General features: G+C 37.7%; 1 long non-coding RNA gene across 1 annotated transcript; it reads right to left on the minus strand.

The window, feature by feature from the left end:
• Positions 1-435: 435 nt before the first annotated feature.
• LOC112842366 (uncharacterized) lies at positions 436-11,799 on the minus strand. Its single transcript, XR_003214108.1, has 3 exons — positions 11,789-11,799; positions 7,696-7,698; positions 436-671 (listed from the first exon to the last, which is right to left on the minus strand). It is a non-coding gene; the product is annotated as an uncharacterized LOC112842366 (long non-coding RNA).
• Between the last annotated feature and the right edge of the window lie 346 nt (positions 11,800-12,145).

Below are 12,145 nucleotides of genomic sequence, written 5' to 3' on the forward strand. Positions count from 1 at the left end.
TTCTCAAAAACAAAAGTGAAACAATGCAAGCAACTGAAATGTTTTTGGCCGATACAGCCCCGCACGGAAGGTAAAGTGTATCAGGTCAGACAACGGCACAGAGTTCATGGCAAAGAGTTACCAGGCATTGTTAAACAAACACGGAATAAGACATGAAACTTCAGCCCCATATTCCCCTCACCAGAATGGTACAGCAGAACGTGGCTGGAGAACACTTTTTGATATGGGAAGGTGCATGCTTATTGAGAGTGCCGTACCAAAGGAACTATGGACGTATGCAGTTCAAACAGCAGCTATTGTGAGAAACAGGTGCTTTAACAACAGGACAGGACAGACACCTTACTTTTTGCTGACTGGGTGAAAGCCTAATCTATCCAGAATGCGAAAGTTTGGGTGTGAGTGTTATGCTTACAAGCAAGACAAGGGTAAGCTGGATTCTAGGTGTACAAAAGGGATTTTTGTAGGCTACGACAAAAACAGTCCAGCATACAAGGTTTATTTCCCAGACAGCGCTAAAGTGCAAAAGTTTAGGCTGGTTAAGTTTGTAACCAAACACAATGAGGAAAAGCAAACACAAACTGATACGACATCTGAGGATGAGGACATACAGGTGTGGGAGAGACCAAACATGAACAGGGAAAGCCCCAGTACCAGTTCACAGGAACCAGGTACTGACAACCAACCAGAAGTGAACAGTCAGATGCCACTTAGTGATGAGACTGAAAACTCCAGAAGGTATCCTTCTAGAACAAGAAAGAAACCAGATTATCTAAATGAATATGAGTCAGGAGAAGACATTGATGATCAAATGCTGACTAACATAGACTACTGTTACAGACTGATAAGTAACTCACCCGTGACATTCAGTGAAGCTGTAAAGTCACCCAACTCTAAAGAGTGGAAAGCAGCTATGGATGAGGAAATGCAATCCTTAAAAGAGAACAACACCTTTACCCTAACAAGCTTACCTGAGGGAAAGAAAGCAGTGGGGGGTAGATGGGTATATGTGAAGAAAAACAGTGGTGATGGATCAGAAAAATATAAAGCACGGTACGTAGCTAAAGGTTACAACCAGTGTTTTGGAATAGACTATGACGAAACTTTTTCTCCGACTGCTAACCTGACAAGCATAAGAGTATTGATGCAGTGTGCGATACAAGAAAACCTGATTTTGCATCAGATGGATGTAAAAACTGCATACTTGCATGCACCAATAGACTTTGAAGTTTACGTTGAGCAGCCGGAAGGCTATGAAGTAAAAGGGAAAACGAATGAGAAACTGGTCTATAAGCTGGAAAAGTCACTCTATGGGCTTAAACAGTCAGGCCGAAACTGGAACAGGACATTACATGACTATCTGATAGAGAATGGTTTCATGCAGAGTCCTGTAGATCATTGTGTTTACACAAGGAAAACAAGAAAAGACAAAGTGATCATGATCATATGGGTTGATGATATTATTATTGCAGCCAGTGATGAAAGTGTTTTGAAAACTGTGAAGGGAATGCTAACTGCAAGGTTCAAAATGAAAGATATGGGGAAACTCAAACATTTTCTTGGTATTGATTTTGAGCAAACCAAAGATTGTGTAAAAATGTCACAAGAGAGATATGTAGAAAACATACTGGAAAGATTTCAAATGCAAGACTGTAAACCAAGATCAACTCCTTGTGAACAAAAGTTGAACTACAATGATGATGCTGAGAAAATGAACAATGTTAGAATGTACAGAGAGGCAGTAGGTAGCCTTATTTACTTGACCTCTTGCACATGACCAGATTTGAGTTTTGTTGTAAGTAAGCTGTCACAGCACTTCAAAGAGCCAACTGTGGAACATTGGACTACTGTGAAACATGTTCTAAGGTATTTGAAACAATCAAAAGACAAGACATTGTGTTACAGGAAAAGTGAAAGATTTGAGAGTACAAGGTCACAGTGACTCAGACTGGGCTGCAGATGTGACTGACAGGAGGAGTACTACAGGTTACTGCATAAGCCTGAATGAAGAAGGTACTTTGGTGTCATGGCGAACAAAGAAGCAGCCAACTGTTGCCTTGTCAACTTGTGAAGCAGAGTATATAGCTTTGGCAGCAACAACACAAGAATGTTTGTACTTGACACAACTGTTGCAAAGCATGTATGAGCATCAAAATGGACCATCAAAGATTTTTGAGGACAATCAAGGGACTATCGCATTGGCAAAGAATCCTTTTAACAGACAGAGGTGTAAGCATATCGATATCAAGTATCATTTTGTAAGATCAACAGTTCATGCTGGAAATTTGGTATTGGAATATTGTTCGACAGGTCTGATGGTGGCCGATGTTATGACGAAGCCAGCAACAAAGGGGAAATTGTTGAAGTTTGAAAAATATATGTTTGGAGTGTGAACAGATAGTAAAGAAAAACTGTTTCTGTTGGCATGTATGTAAAACTGACAACGTGAGTGCAAGTGGGGGTGTTGAGTTAATTATTAGGTATGCCCTCACTGTCATTTGTTATGCTTTTATTTTGTAAGGATGCTTCCTGTTTGTGCATGGAGTATGCGCGAGTTAATAAAACAATGGCACCCTTTTGGTGTGAATGTTCCGGTGAAAGCCGATGCCCCACGTGTGATTATTTCTCCGTCTAGATAATAAGTATCTTCAATATTCATGCAGATTCTGCTGGAAGACCCGTCTCTGCTAACAGAGTTTTAAGACTTTGTGTTGCTCTGAGGCGATTTGATAAAAATCTGTAACGTCCACAACAGTGATAGTGACATTTTCTGAAAGCCAGCAAAAATACCTACGTTTTGATGTATAATTTGTGGGGTTGAGTGGAAATTGAGTGAGTAGCAAGAAGTTGTTCAGACATGAAGAGAAAATTCAGAACAGACCAGCCCTCACTCTGAGTTAATTGCATAGCAACCATAGCAACGCATGTATTTTCTGAAAAATCACTGTCTGCTTCATCAGGCTGTGTACTTGTCTGTATTTCTGCCATGGAGCGTTAAGAAGAATCTGAGGTCCATATTAGAAAAACTGCTAAAATGGGGTGAAAAAAATGAAAATTTTGCTGAAAAGGGGTGAAGAAGCTAAAGTATACCAAATCAAAGTATTTGTGCCAAAACATAGTATTTCTGCCATATTGTGGTATTTGTGCCACAAAAGTTACTACATTACAACATGAATACGGATTAAAGATGAAAGAAACTGGCAACAAATTCCTCCACTACAAACCAGTCTGATACCACTTCTTTGCAGTGTTCACATTTACTAAGGCACTACCCAAAAGGCACCACAAGAGGGCACTCCAACACAAGAGATGACCTATGTACACTGATGCACTTAGTAACAGTCAGCCTCCTACTTAGCCATTACGTAATACAGCGATATTACAGTGTACAAATTCACATAAATTTGCAGGGGGAACAAACAAAGCAGGAACAAGCCCAAAACAATAAAATAACTGGGCTGCCATAGCTATCGCTAACTAGCACATACGCTAAAGGTAACTAAAACCAATACCAACCAATGTTTTTGCAGAAACACTGTAATTTCACTCAAATACTATGAAATAGCAGTAATACTATGATTTGGCAGAAATACTATGTTTCAGTACAAATACTATGACAAAGCAGAAATACTATGACTTAGAAGTAATACTATAACAAAAGGGATTCCTCAAAATTACTATGAAATTGCAGTAATTCTATGATTTGGCAGAAATACTATACTTCGTACAAATACAGTGCTTTGGTACAAATACTATATTTTGATTTGAATACTATGATTTGGCACGAGTAGTATGATTTAGTACGAATACTACGAATTGGCAGAAATACTGTGACTTAGTAGTAATACTATAACATAACAGATATACTGTGATGTTGCAGACATAGTATGTTTTTGTACTACTCATTTGTAGTGAAAAAAAACATGTGGACCAAGGTGGGATTGAACCCACGACCTTTGAGCTGCAGAGCCGTGTCATTACTGATTGCGCCACCTGGAAAGGGGGCGGGCGTCTAAAACACAGAGACTTGAGGGGTCAGAATTAGATCGCGGTGAGAGGCGAAAAACGCCGTTTTTTGGAGTTACAAAACGTCGTGTAACTCAAAAACTAGGTGGGATAGAAGCATAGATCTTTTACTGGGTGAATCAGCGGACTTTGGTGTACTTTGACTGCGATTTCCATAGCTCTTTGTACCTCCGTTGCGGAGATATGACGAGAGAAGAAACGGCTTCATTTTCGGAGTTTGAAAACTGAGAGGAGGACAGATTTCCACCCCTCAAACAAACGTAATTCATTGCTCAACAGTAAGATAATTGTAAAAACTGCTTCCACTGTGAGTGTCAGCAGTGTCTGAAGATATATTGGCACAAGCCTCATGTCCTAACTTTGCTTTATTTAGGAGATATGGCGATTTGAAAATGCCTCCCGTTACAGAATTTCAGCTCTGAATTTCAAAACCTCCCCATAGACTTTGAATGGGGAGTTAACAGACCTTGTGTCACTTCGAGGCAAATTGCGAAAAAACGGTAAATCTCACAATAAAGATAGTAACATTGTCTGAAAGCCAGCAAAAATACCTACGTTTTGATGTATAATTTGTGGGGGTTGAGTGGAAATTGAGCGAGTAGCAAGAAGTTGTTCAGACATGAAGAGAAAATTCAGAACAGACCAGCACACACTCTGAGTTAATTGCATAGCAACCATAGCAACGCATGTATTTTCTGAAAAATCACAATTTTGCAACTGAAAACTTAAAGAGAGATAAGATTAAAACGGTAGAAGGTCTGAAAAAGCTGAATCACACAGGAATAGCCCAATAATCTGAGAACATTTTAAAGTTTGAATGGAGTTTCTAGGTGAAAGTATGAGGAAGCAGTTAAGTTTCAAAACCAAGCAAGTTTTAGCAGAATTGTGGAAGTTTTCCATTCATTTCAATGGGACAAATTAAAGGAAAAAAGTGTAATATTTTAAAAAGTATAATAGTAATAAACACCAAAAGTCATAACAGGAATTAGCAGAAAGAGCAGAACAGTTTAGAGTTTGAACTGAGAAAATCGGCTGAAAACTGAGGAAGTAGTTAAGTGCCGAAAAACGTACGGAAGCAACTAGTAAATAGTGGAATAAAGAACTAGAAAAAGTTTGCATTTCCTGCGAAAATGCTGTGTGGATGCTGGAACGCTGAAGCTGTCTGCTGAAAATGACTGAAAAAGATGAAAAGGTGCAAAAATTGTATGGCAGTAAAGAAACTGAAAAATTATGCTGAAAACAAGTGGAAAAACAGAAACTTTTGCTGAAAAGGCAAAGATTCTGCTTCAAAGGGGTACAGAAGTTCAAATTTGTACTGAAAAGAGGTGAAAGGGTTTCCTCTGAAATGAGCAGAAGATACTGAGATTTGTATTGATAAGAGGTGAAAGGCTGAAAATTCTGCTTAAAATAGGTGAATCAGCAGAATTTCTACTGAAAAGAGGTACAGAAGTAGAACGTTGCACTGAAACAGGTGAATCAGCAGAATGTCTGCTAAAAAAGAGATTTCTGTTGAAAACACCTGAAAAAGCTGGGATTTGTGCTGAAAAGGGGTGCAAACACTCACAATTCTGCTGAAACGGGGTGAAGAAGAGGTGTTGGGCTGTTGAGAAGAGTTAAATAAGTTGAACTGATATGTTTGGGTACAAATACTATGATTTGGCAATAATACTGTGTTTTAACACAACTCCTGAGATTTAATTGAAATACTATGATTTAGAAGAAATATTATGACTTTGTACAAATACAATGTTTTGGCACAAATACTATGATTTACCAGAAGTACAATGTTTCTGCAAAAATACTATGATTTTGCAGAAATACTATGCCTTAGTAGTAATACTATAACATCACAGATATATGACGATTTTGCAGACATTCTGGTTTTACACAAATACTCTAATGTGGCAGTATACTATGTTTTAGCACAAATACTATGATTTGCTATAAACACTATGATTTGGCACATATACTATATTCAGCACATATACTATAACAAAACAGAAAGTCTACAACTTAGTAGTAATACTATAACATAATAGATATACTATGATTTTGCAGACAGTCTATGTTATTGCACAACTAGCACAATATGGGAGAAATACTATGATTTGGCACAAGTACTATGATTTAGTACAAATACTCCTATTGGCAGAAATACTATGCCTTAGTAGTAATACTATAACATAACAGATATACTGTGATTTTGCAGACATAGTATGTTTTAGCACAAATACTACGATTTTGCTCAAATACTATGAAATTGCAGTAATACTATGATTTTGAAGGAATACTATGATTTGGTAGACATACTATGCCTTAGTAGTAATACTATAACATAGTAGATATAATGTGATTTTGCAGACATAGCATGTTTTTGCACGAATACTACGATTTCGCTCAAATACTATGAAATTGCAGTAATAATATGATTTTGAAGGAATACTATGATTTGGTAGAAATACTATACCTTAGTAGTAATACTATAACATAGTAGATATAATGTGATTTTGCAGACATAGCATGTTTTTGCACGAATACTACGATTTCGCTCAAATACTATGAAATTGCAGTAATACTATGATTTTGAAGGAATACTATGATTTGGTAGAACTACTATACCTTAGTAGTAATACTATAACATAACAGATATACTGTGATTTTTCAGAGATTGTATGTTTTTGCACGAATACTACGATTTTGCTCAAATACTATGAAATTGCAGTAATACTATGATTTTGAAGGAATACTATTATTTGGTAGAAATACCATGCCTTAGTAGTAATACTATAACATAACAGATATACTGTGATTTTGCAGACATTCTATGTATTTGCACAATTACTACAATTGGGCAGAAATACTATGTTGAGGCACAAATACTATGATTTGCTATAAATAGTATGATTTGACACATATACTATATTCAGCAGATATACTATAACATAACAGAAATTCTACAACTTAGTAGTTATACTATAACATAACAGAATTTTTAATTTGGCACAAATACCATGATTTGGCAAAAATACGATGATATGGCAGAAATACTATGATTGGGTACAAATACTATGATTTGGCAGAAATACTATGATTTAGCAGAAATACTATTTTTTAACATAACTAATATCTTTTGACAGAAATTTCTGCTAAAAGGTACTATTTCTGCTTTTTAGCAGAAATACTGTAATTTGGCATAAATACTATGATTCGGGATAAATACTATGATTTGGCAGATATACTGTAATCAGCACATATACTATAACATGACAGAAATTCCTCCACTTATTAGTAATACTATAACATAACAGAAATGTTATGTTTTGGCAAAAAAAACCCCATGATTTGGCAAAAATACTATGATTTAGCAGAAATACTATGATTGAGCAGAAGTACTAAGATGTAGTAGAAGTACTTTGATTTAACAGAAATAGTATTATGGAGGAGTAATACTTTCTGCAATCAGAGGTACTGCTTCTGTCTGCTTCATCAGGCTGTGTACTTGTATGTATTTCTGCCATAGAGCGTTAACAAAAATCTCAGGTCCAAAAAAGCTACTAAAATCCTAAAATTTTGCAGAATTGTAATAAATTAGCAATATAAATTACAGGTCTGTGATAGTGTATAAATTTGTAGTGAAAAAAAAAATGTTGAATAAGGTGGGATTGAACCCACGACCTTTGAGCTGCAGACCCGTGTCATTACCAATTGTGCCACCTGGAAAGGGGGCAGGCGGCTGGAAAAAAGATTGATGAGCAGTCAGAAATACATCGCGGTGAGAGGCGAAAGACGCCGTTTTTTGGAGTTACAAAACATTGTGTAACTCAAAAACTAGGTGGGATAGAAGCATAATTCTTGTACTGGGTGAATCAGCGGACTTTGGTGTACTTTGACTGCGATTTCCATAGCTCTTTGTACCTCCGTTGCGGAGATATGACGAGAGAAGAAACGGCTTCATTTTCAGAGTTTGAAAACTGACAGGAGGACACATGAATCGGCACAAGCCTCTTGTCTTAACTTTGCTTTGTTAAAATTATTTATGATTTATGATTTGGCAAAAACACTGGGACTTGGTATAAATACTATGATTGACATGAAATACTTTGACTTAGCAGAAACTCTATGATTGAGCAGAATTAATAGGATTTAGCACAAACACTATGATTTGGCTCAAAAACCTTTATTTTTCAGTTATATTATGATTTGGAAGAAATACTATGCTTTGGAAGAATTACCAAGATTTAGCAGAAATACTATGAGCAGTAATAATATAACATAGCAGAAATACTGTTATTTTGCGGAAATACTATACTTTGGCACAAATACCATGATTTGGCAAAAATACTATGATTTAGCAGAAATACTATGATTGAACAGAAGTACTAAGATGTAGTAGAAGTACTTTGATTTAACAGAAATACTATTATGGAGGAGTAATACTTTAACATGGGAGAAATATTGATACAGACACACAAACATACACATACACAGAGCCTAAAGGGAACAGTGGCTGTTAAGAGTCTGGGCTTGGTATATCTAGGTCAGTTAAATTAGCTGCACCTGCTGTAATCAGCCCTTACACACACAGACACAGAGAGAGGTATAAGTTTTCTGCAGTGTGATTCTCACATTCAGGATTCCCCTCGAACAAATGGCCATAATTTCCTAACCGTAGGGGCTAGAACGGTCATTCTGACACCATTTTGTTCAGAAGAGATGGGGGAATCTGCAGGTCTTCATAATTCAGAGATAAAATATAAATTATTGAAGATATATGACTTGTAATACACTGTAACTGAGTAGAGGCGAAGCAAAACTGCCTTGACTTGCCCTCAAACAACGTTTTGTAACTCTAATTCTATTTGGAGCATCAAAATCATTCTTTCACCGTAAGAAACAGCAGGCTTTGGTGAACAGTCATGGAAATTTTCAGGTCTCTGTGGAAATCCATCGAAAAGATATGACGAGAGAAAAAAGTGCCTCATTTCCAGAGTTTGAAATCTGAAGGAATCTGAGAGAGGGACAAATTTCCTACCCTCAAACAAATGTAACTCATCTCAGAACGGTAATAGGTGAGAAAAAAATTCTTGAATTGTGAGAATCAGGGGAGTCTGAAGGTATATTGGCACAAGCCTCATGTCTCAACTTTGTTTCATTAAGGAGATATGACGATTTGAAAATGTCTCTCATTAGAGAAATCCAGCGCTGATTTTGAACAAGCTCTCCATTGACTTTCTATGGAGAGTTTTCAGACTTTGTGTTGTTCTGAGGAGATTTGCAAAAAATCTGTAACTCCCACAACAATGATAGCGACATTTACTGAAAGCCAGCAAAAATACCTACGTTTTGATGTATAATTTGTGGGGGTTGAGTGAAAATTGAGCGAGTAGCAAGAAGTTGTTCAGACATGAAGAGAAAATTCAGAACAGAGGAGCGCTCACTCTGAGTTAATTGCATAGCAACCATAGCAACGCATGTATTTTCTGAAAAATCACAATTTTGCAACTGAAAACTTAAAGAGAGATAAGATTAAAACGGTAGAAGATCTGAAAAAGCTGAATCAGACAGGAATAGCCCAATAATTTGAGAACATTTTAAAGTTTGAATGGAGTTTCTAGGTGAAAGTATGAGGAAGTAGTTACGTTTCAAAAACAAGCAAGTTTTAGCAGAATTGTGGAAGTTTTCCATTCATTTCAATGGGACACAAAAAGTGTAATATTTTAAAAAGTATAATAGTAATAAACACCAAAAGATATAGCCGGAATTAGCAGAAATAGCAGAACAGTTTAGAGTTTGAACTGAGAAACTCGGCTGAAAACTGAGGGAGTAGTTAAGCGGCAAAAAACGGCGGAGCAACTTGAAGAATAACGTTTAAAGAGAAACAGGATCTCAATAGTGTGGATGCCTCCAGCATCCACACAATAAAGATAAAGAATAAAGAGAAACAGGAACTCAATAGTGTGGAAGCCCTTGAGGGCATCCACACAATAAAGAATAAAGAGAAACAGGAAAACAATTGTGTGGAAGCCCTTTAGGGCATCCACACAATAAAGAGAAACAGGAACTCCATAGTGTGGAAGCCCTTTGAGGGCATCCACACAATAAAGAGAAACAGGAACTCAATAGTGTGGAAGCCCTTTGAGGGCATCCACACAATAATAAAGAATAAAGAGAAACAGGAACTCAATAGAGTGGAAGCCTTTGAGGGCATCCACTCAATAAAGAGAAACAGGAACTCAATAGAGTGGATGCCTTTGAGGGCATCCACACAATTAAAGCTGCAAGCAGCGATATGAGGGCCCTCGCACCCCAGCACGTCGAGCCAAGCCCAAAACCTAAAACCAGTGCGTCCGATCTGATGTCACATTGATGGAATTCATGCGTTTAACCACCAGCTAACATTTCATCTCATTCAACCATTATTATAGTCGTCCCACTAGGTGGCGCTCTAACCATTAATGACAAATGGCATAACAAACATTTCCGAGCTCGAGTCTCATCATAACTGCGACCTTTGGGAGAGATTGGACATTGTGTTTTTGAGTGACAGCAGATTACTGCTTTTTGGCGAGTGATTGAAACTCCACATGCCGCCATGACCACCTCGTTTCCCTGAACGTAAAAAGATTTGCAATTTAACATCACAAAGGTCTTTGGATTCCACGCACTGGAGATCGCGTAAATCTAATGAAATCCCTTGGAGGAGTTTGTCAAAGAACGGTGCCTGAAAAGAGGGGAAAATGTCGCAGAAATTACACATCAATTTAAAAATGGCTGACTTCCTGTTGGATTTGGGATATTGCTCCAACAGACTGTTTTGTACATCTTGATATCTTCCATAAGCTTACCAGGTTTCAGACTTATAGACAAAACACAGAGCAGGGGCTGTTGTTTTGAAATTGTCTAGGGAGCGCTGTGGAGCCATTTTGCGCTAATCAATGAAAATGGTAAAATAACAAGAAAGCGCTCATCACATTAGAGGTGTGCGCCAAATTTCACGACATTTTAAACTTTCCAAGCCCCTCAAAAGCCACTTCATTGTTCATGGTGAACCGCGTTGCCACCAGGGTGCGCCGTTCAGTTTAAACTCACAATTTTCTCACTGAAGCATCATGAGGGACTGATGGTGATATTCACCACTTTTGAGGTGGCCACGATGAGCCTGTGAAAATCAGTGCAACAAAATATAAGACATGACATTTCCTGTTGCCACTAGGTGGCAGTCTACGTATTCCTGACAATGGGCACATCAATCTGTTCAGGGCGGGTCTGACATCATGCCTTTAAAGTCTGGTACTGATCAGACTGGATTTCATTGAGTTATACTAATTTGTTTCTTCATGGCGAGACATCAATGTTCGCCATGCTGCTGGGGTCACACCCTTTCGCGAAAAGTCACAGTTTTCACTGTAGGTCTGACATCACGCCTGTAAAGTCTCGTACTGATCAGACTGGAACAAGAAAGCCTTCATCACATTGGAGGTGTGGGCCAAACCTCAAGACTTTTTAAACTTTCCAAGCCCCTCAAAAGCCAATAATAAGAAACGGAGCAGATACAATGGGGCCTTCGCACTCTCAGTGCTCGGGCCCTAATAATAATAAACGGAGCAGATACAATAGGGCACTCTCAGTGCTCGGGCCCTAATTATAACATAATCGTTATCAGTTATTAGTAAGCAAGTTGTAATGAATTTGGGGACTAGTAACTGTGTCTTGAGCAGGAAACCCTTAGATTCAATTTCGTTAATGTTTGTTTTTTCTTTAAAACTCTTTTAATCTGGCCCCTCACCCAGAACCAATTTAGCCTAGGCTACTCTACTAGGGGCAAACTGCTCATGACAGCATGGCTCCAGTGATCACACAGGCACACAAACTCACTCCATCGCGATATGGTTAATGGAGAGGAACCTGAAAATAATGAATTCCAAGAATCCAGCTCAGAATAATGAATCTGTGAACTAGTTTTTCAGCAACACTCCAAGACAGCACATTCCTAATAATAGAGATATTTCACAGACAGTGTTGGGGAGTAATGAAATACATGTACCAGCGTTATGTATTTAAAATACAAAATATAAGTAACTGTATTCCATTACAGTTACCATTTAAAAAGGTGGTATTCAGA

The sequence above is a fragment of the Oreochromis niloticus genome, linkage group LG15 (genome assembly GCF_001858045.2).
Source record: "Oreochromis niloticus isolate F11D_XX linkage group LG15, O_niloticus_UMD_NMBU, whole genome shotgun sequence".
NCBI lineage: Eukaryota > Metazoa > Chordata > Actinopteri > Cichliformes > Cichlidae > Oreochromis > Oreochromis niloticus.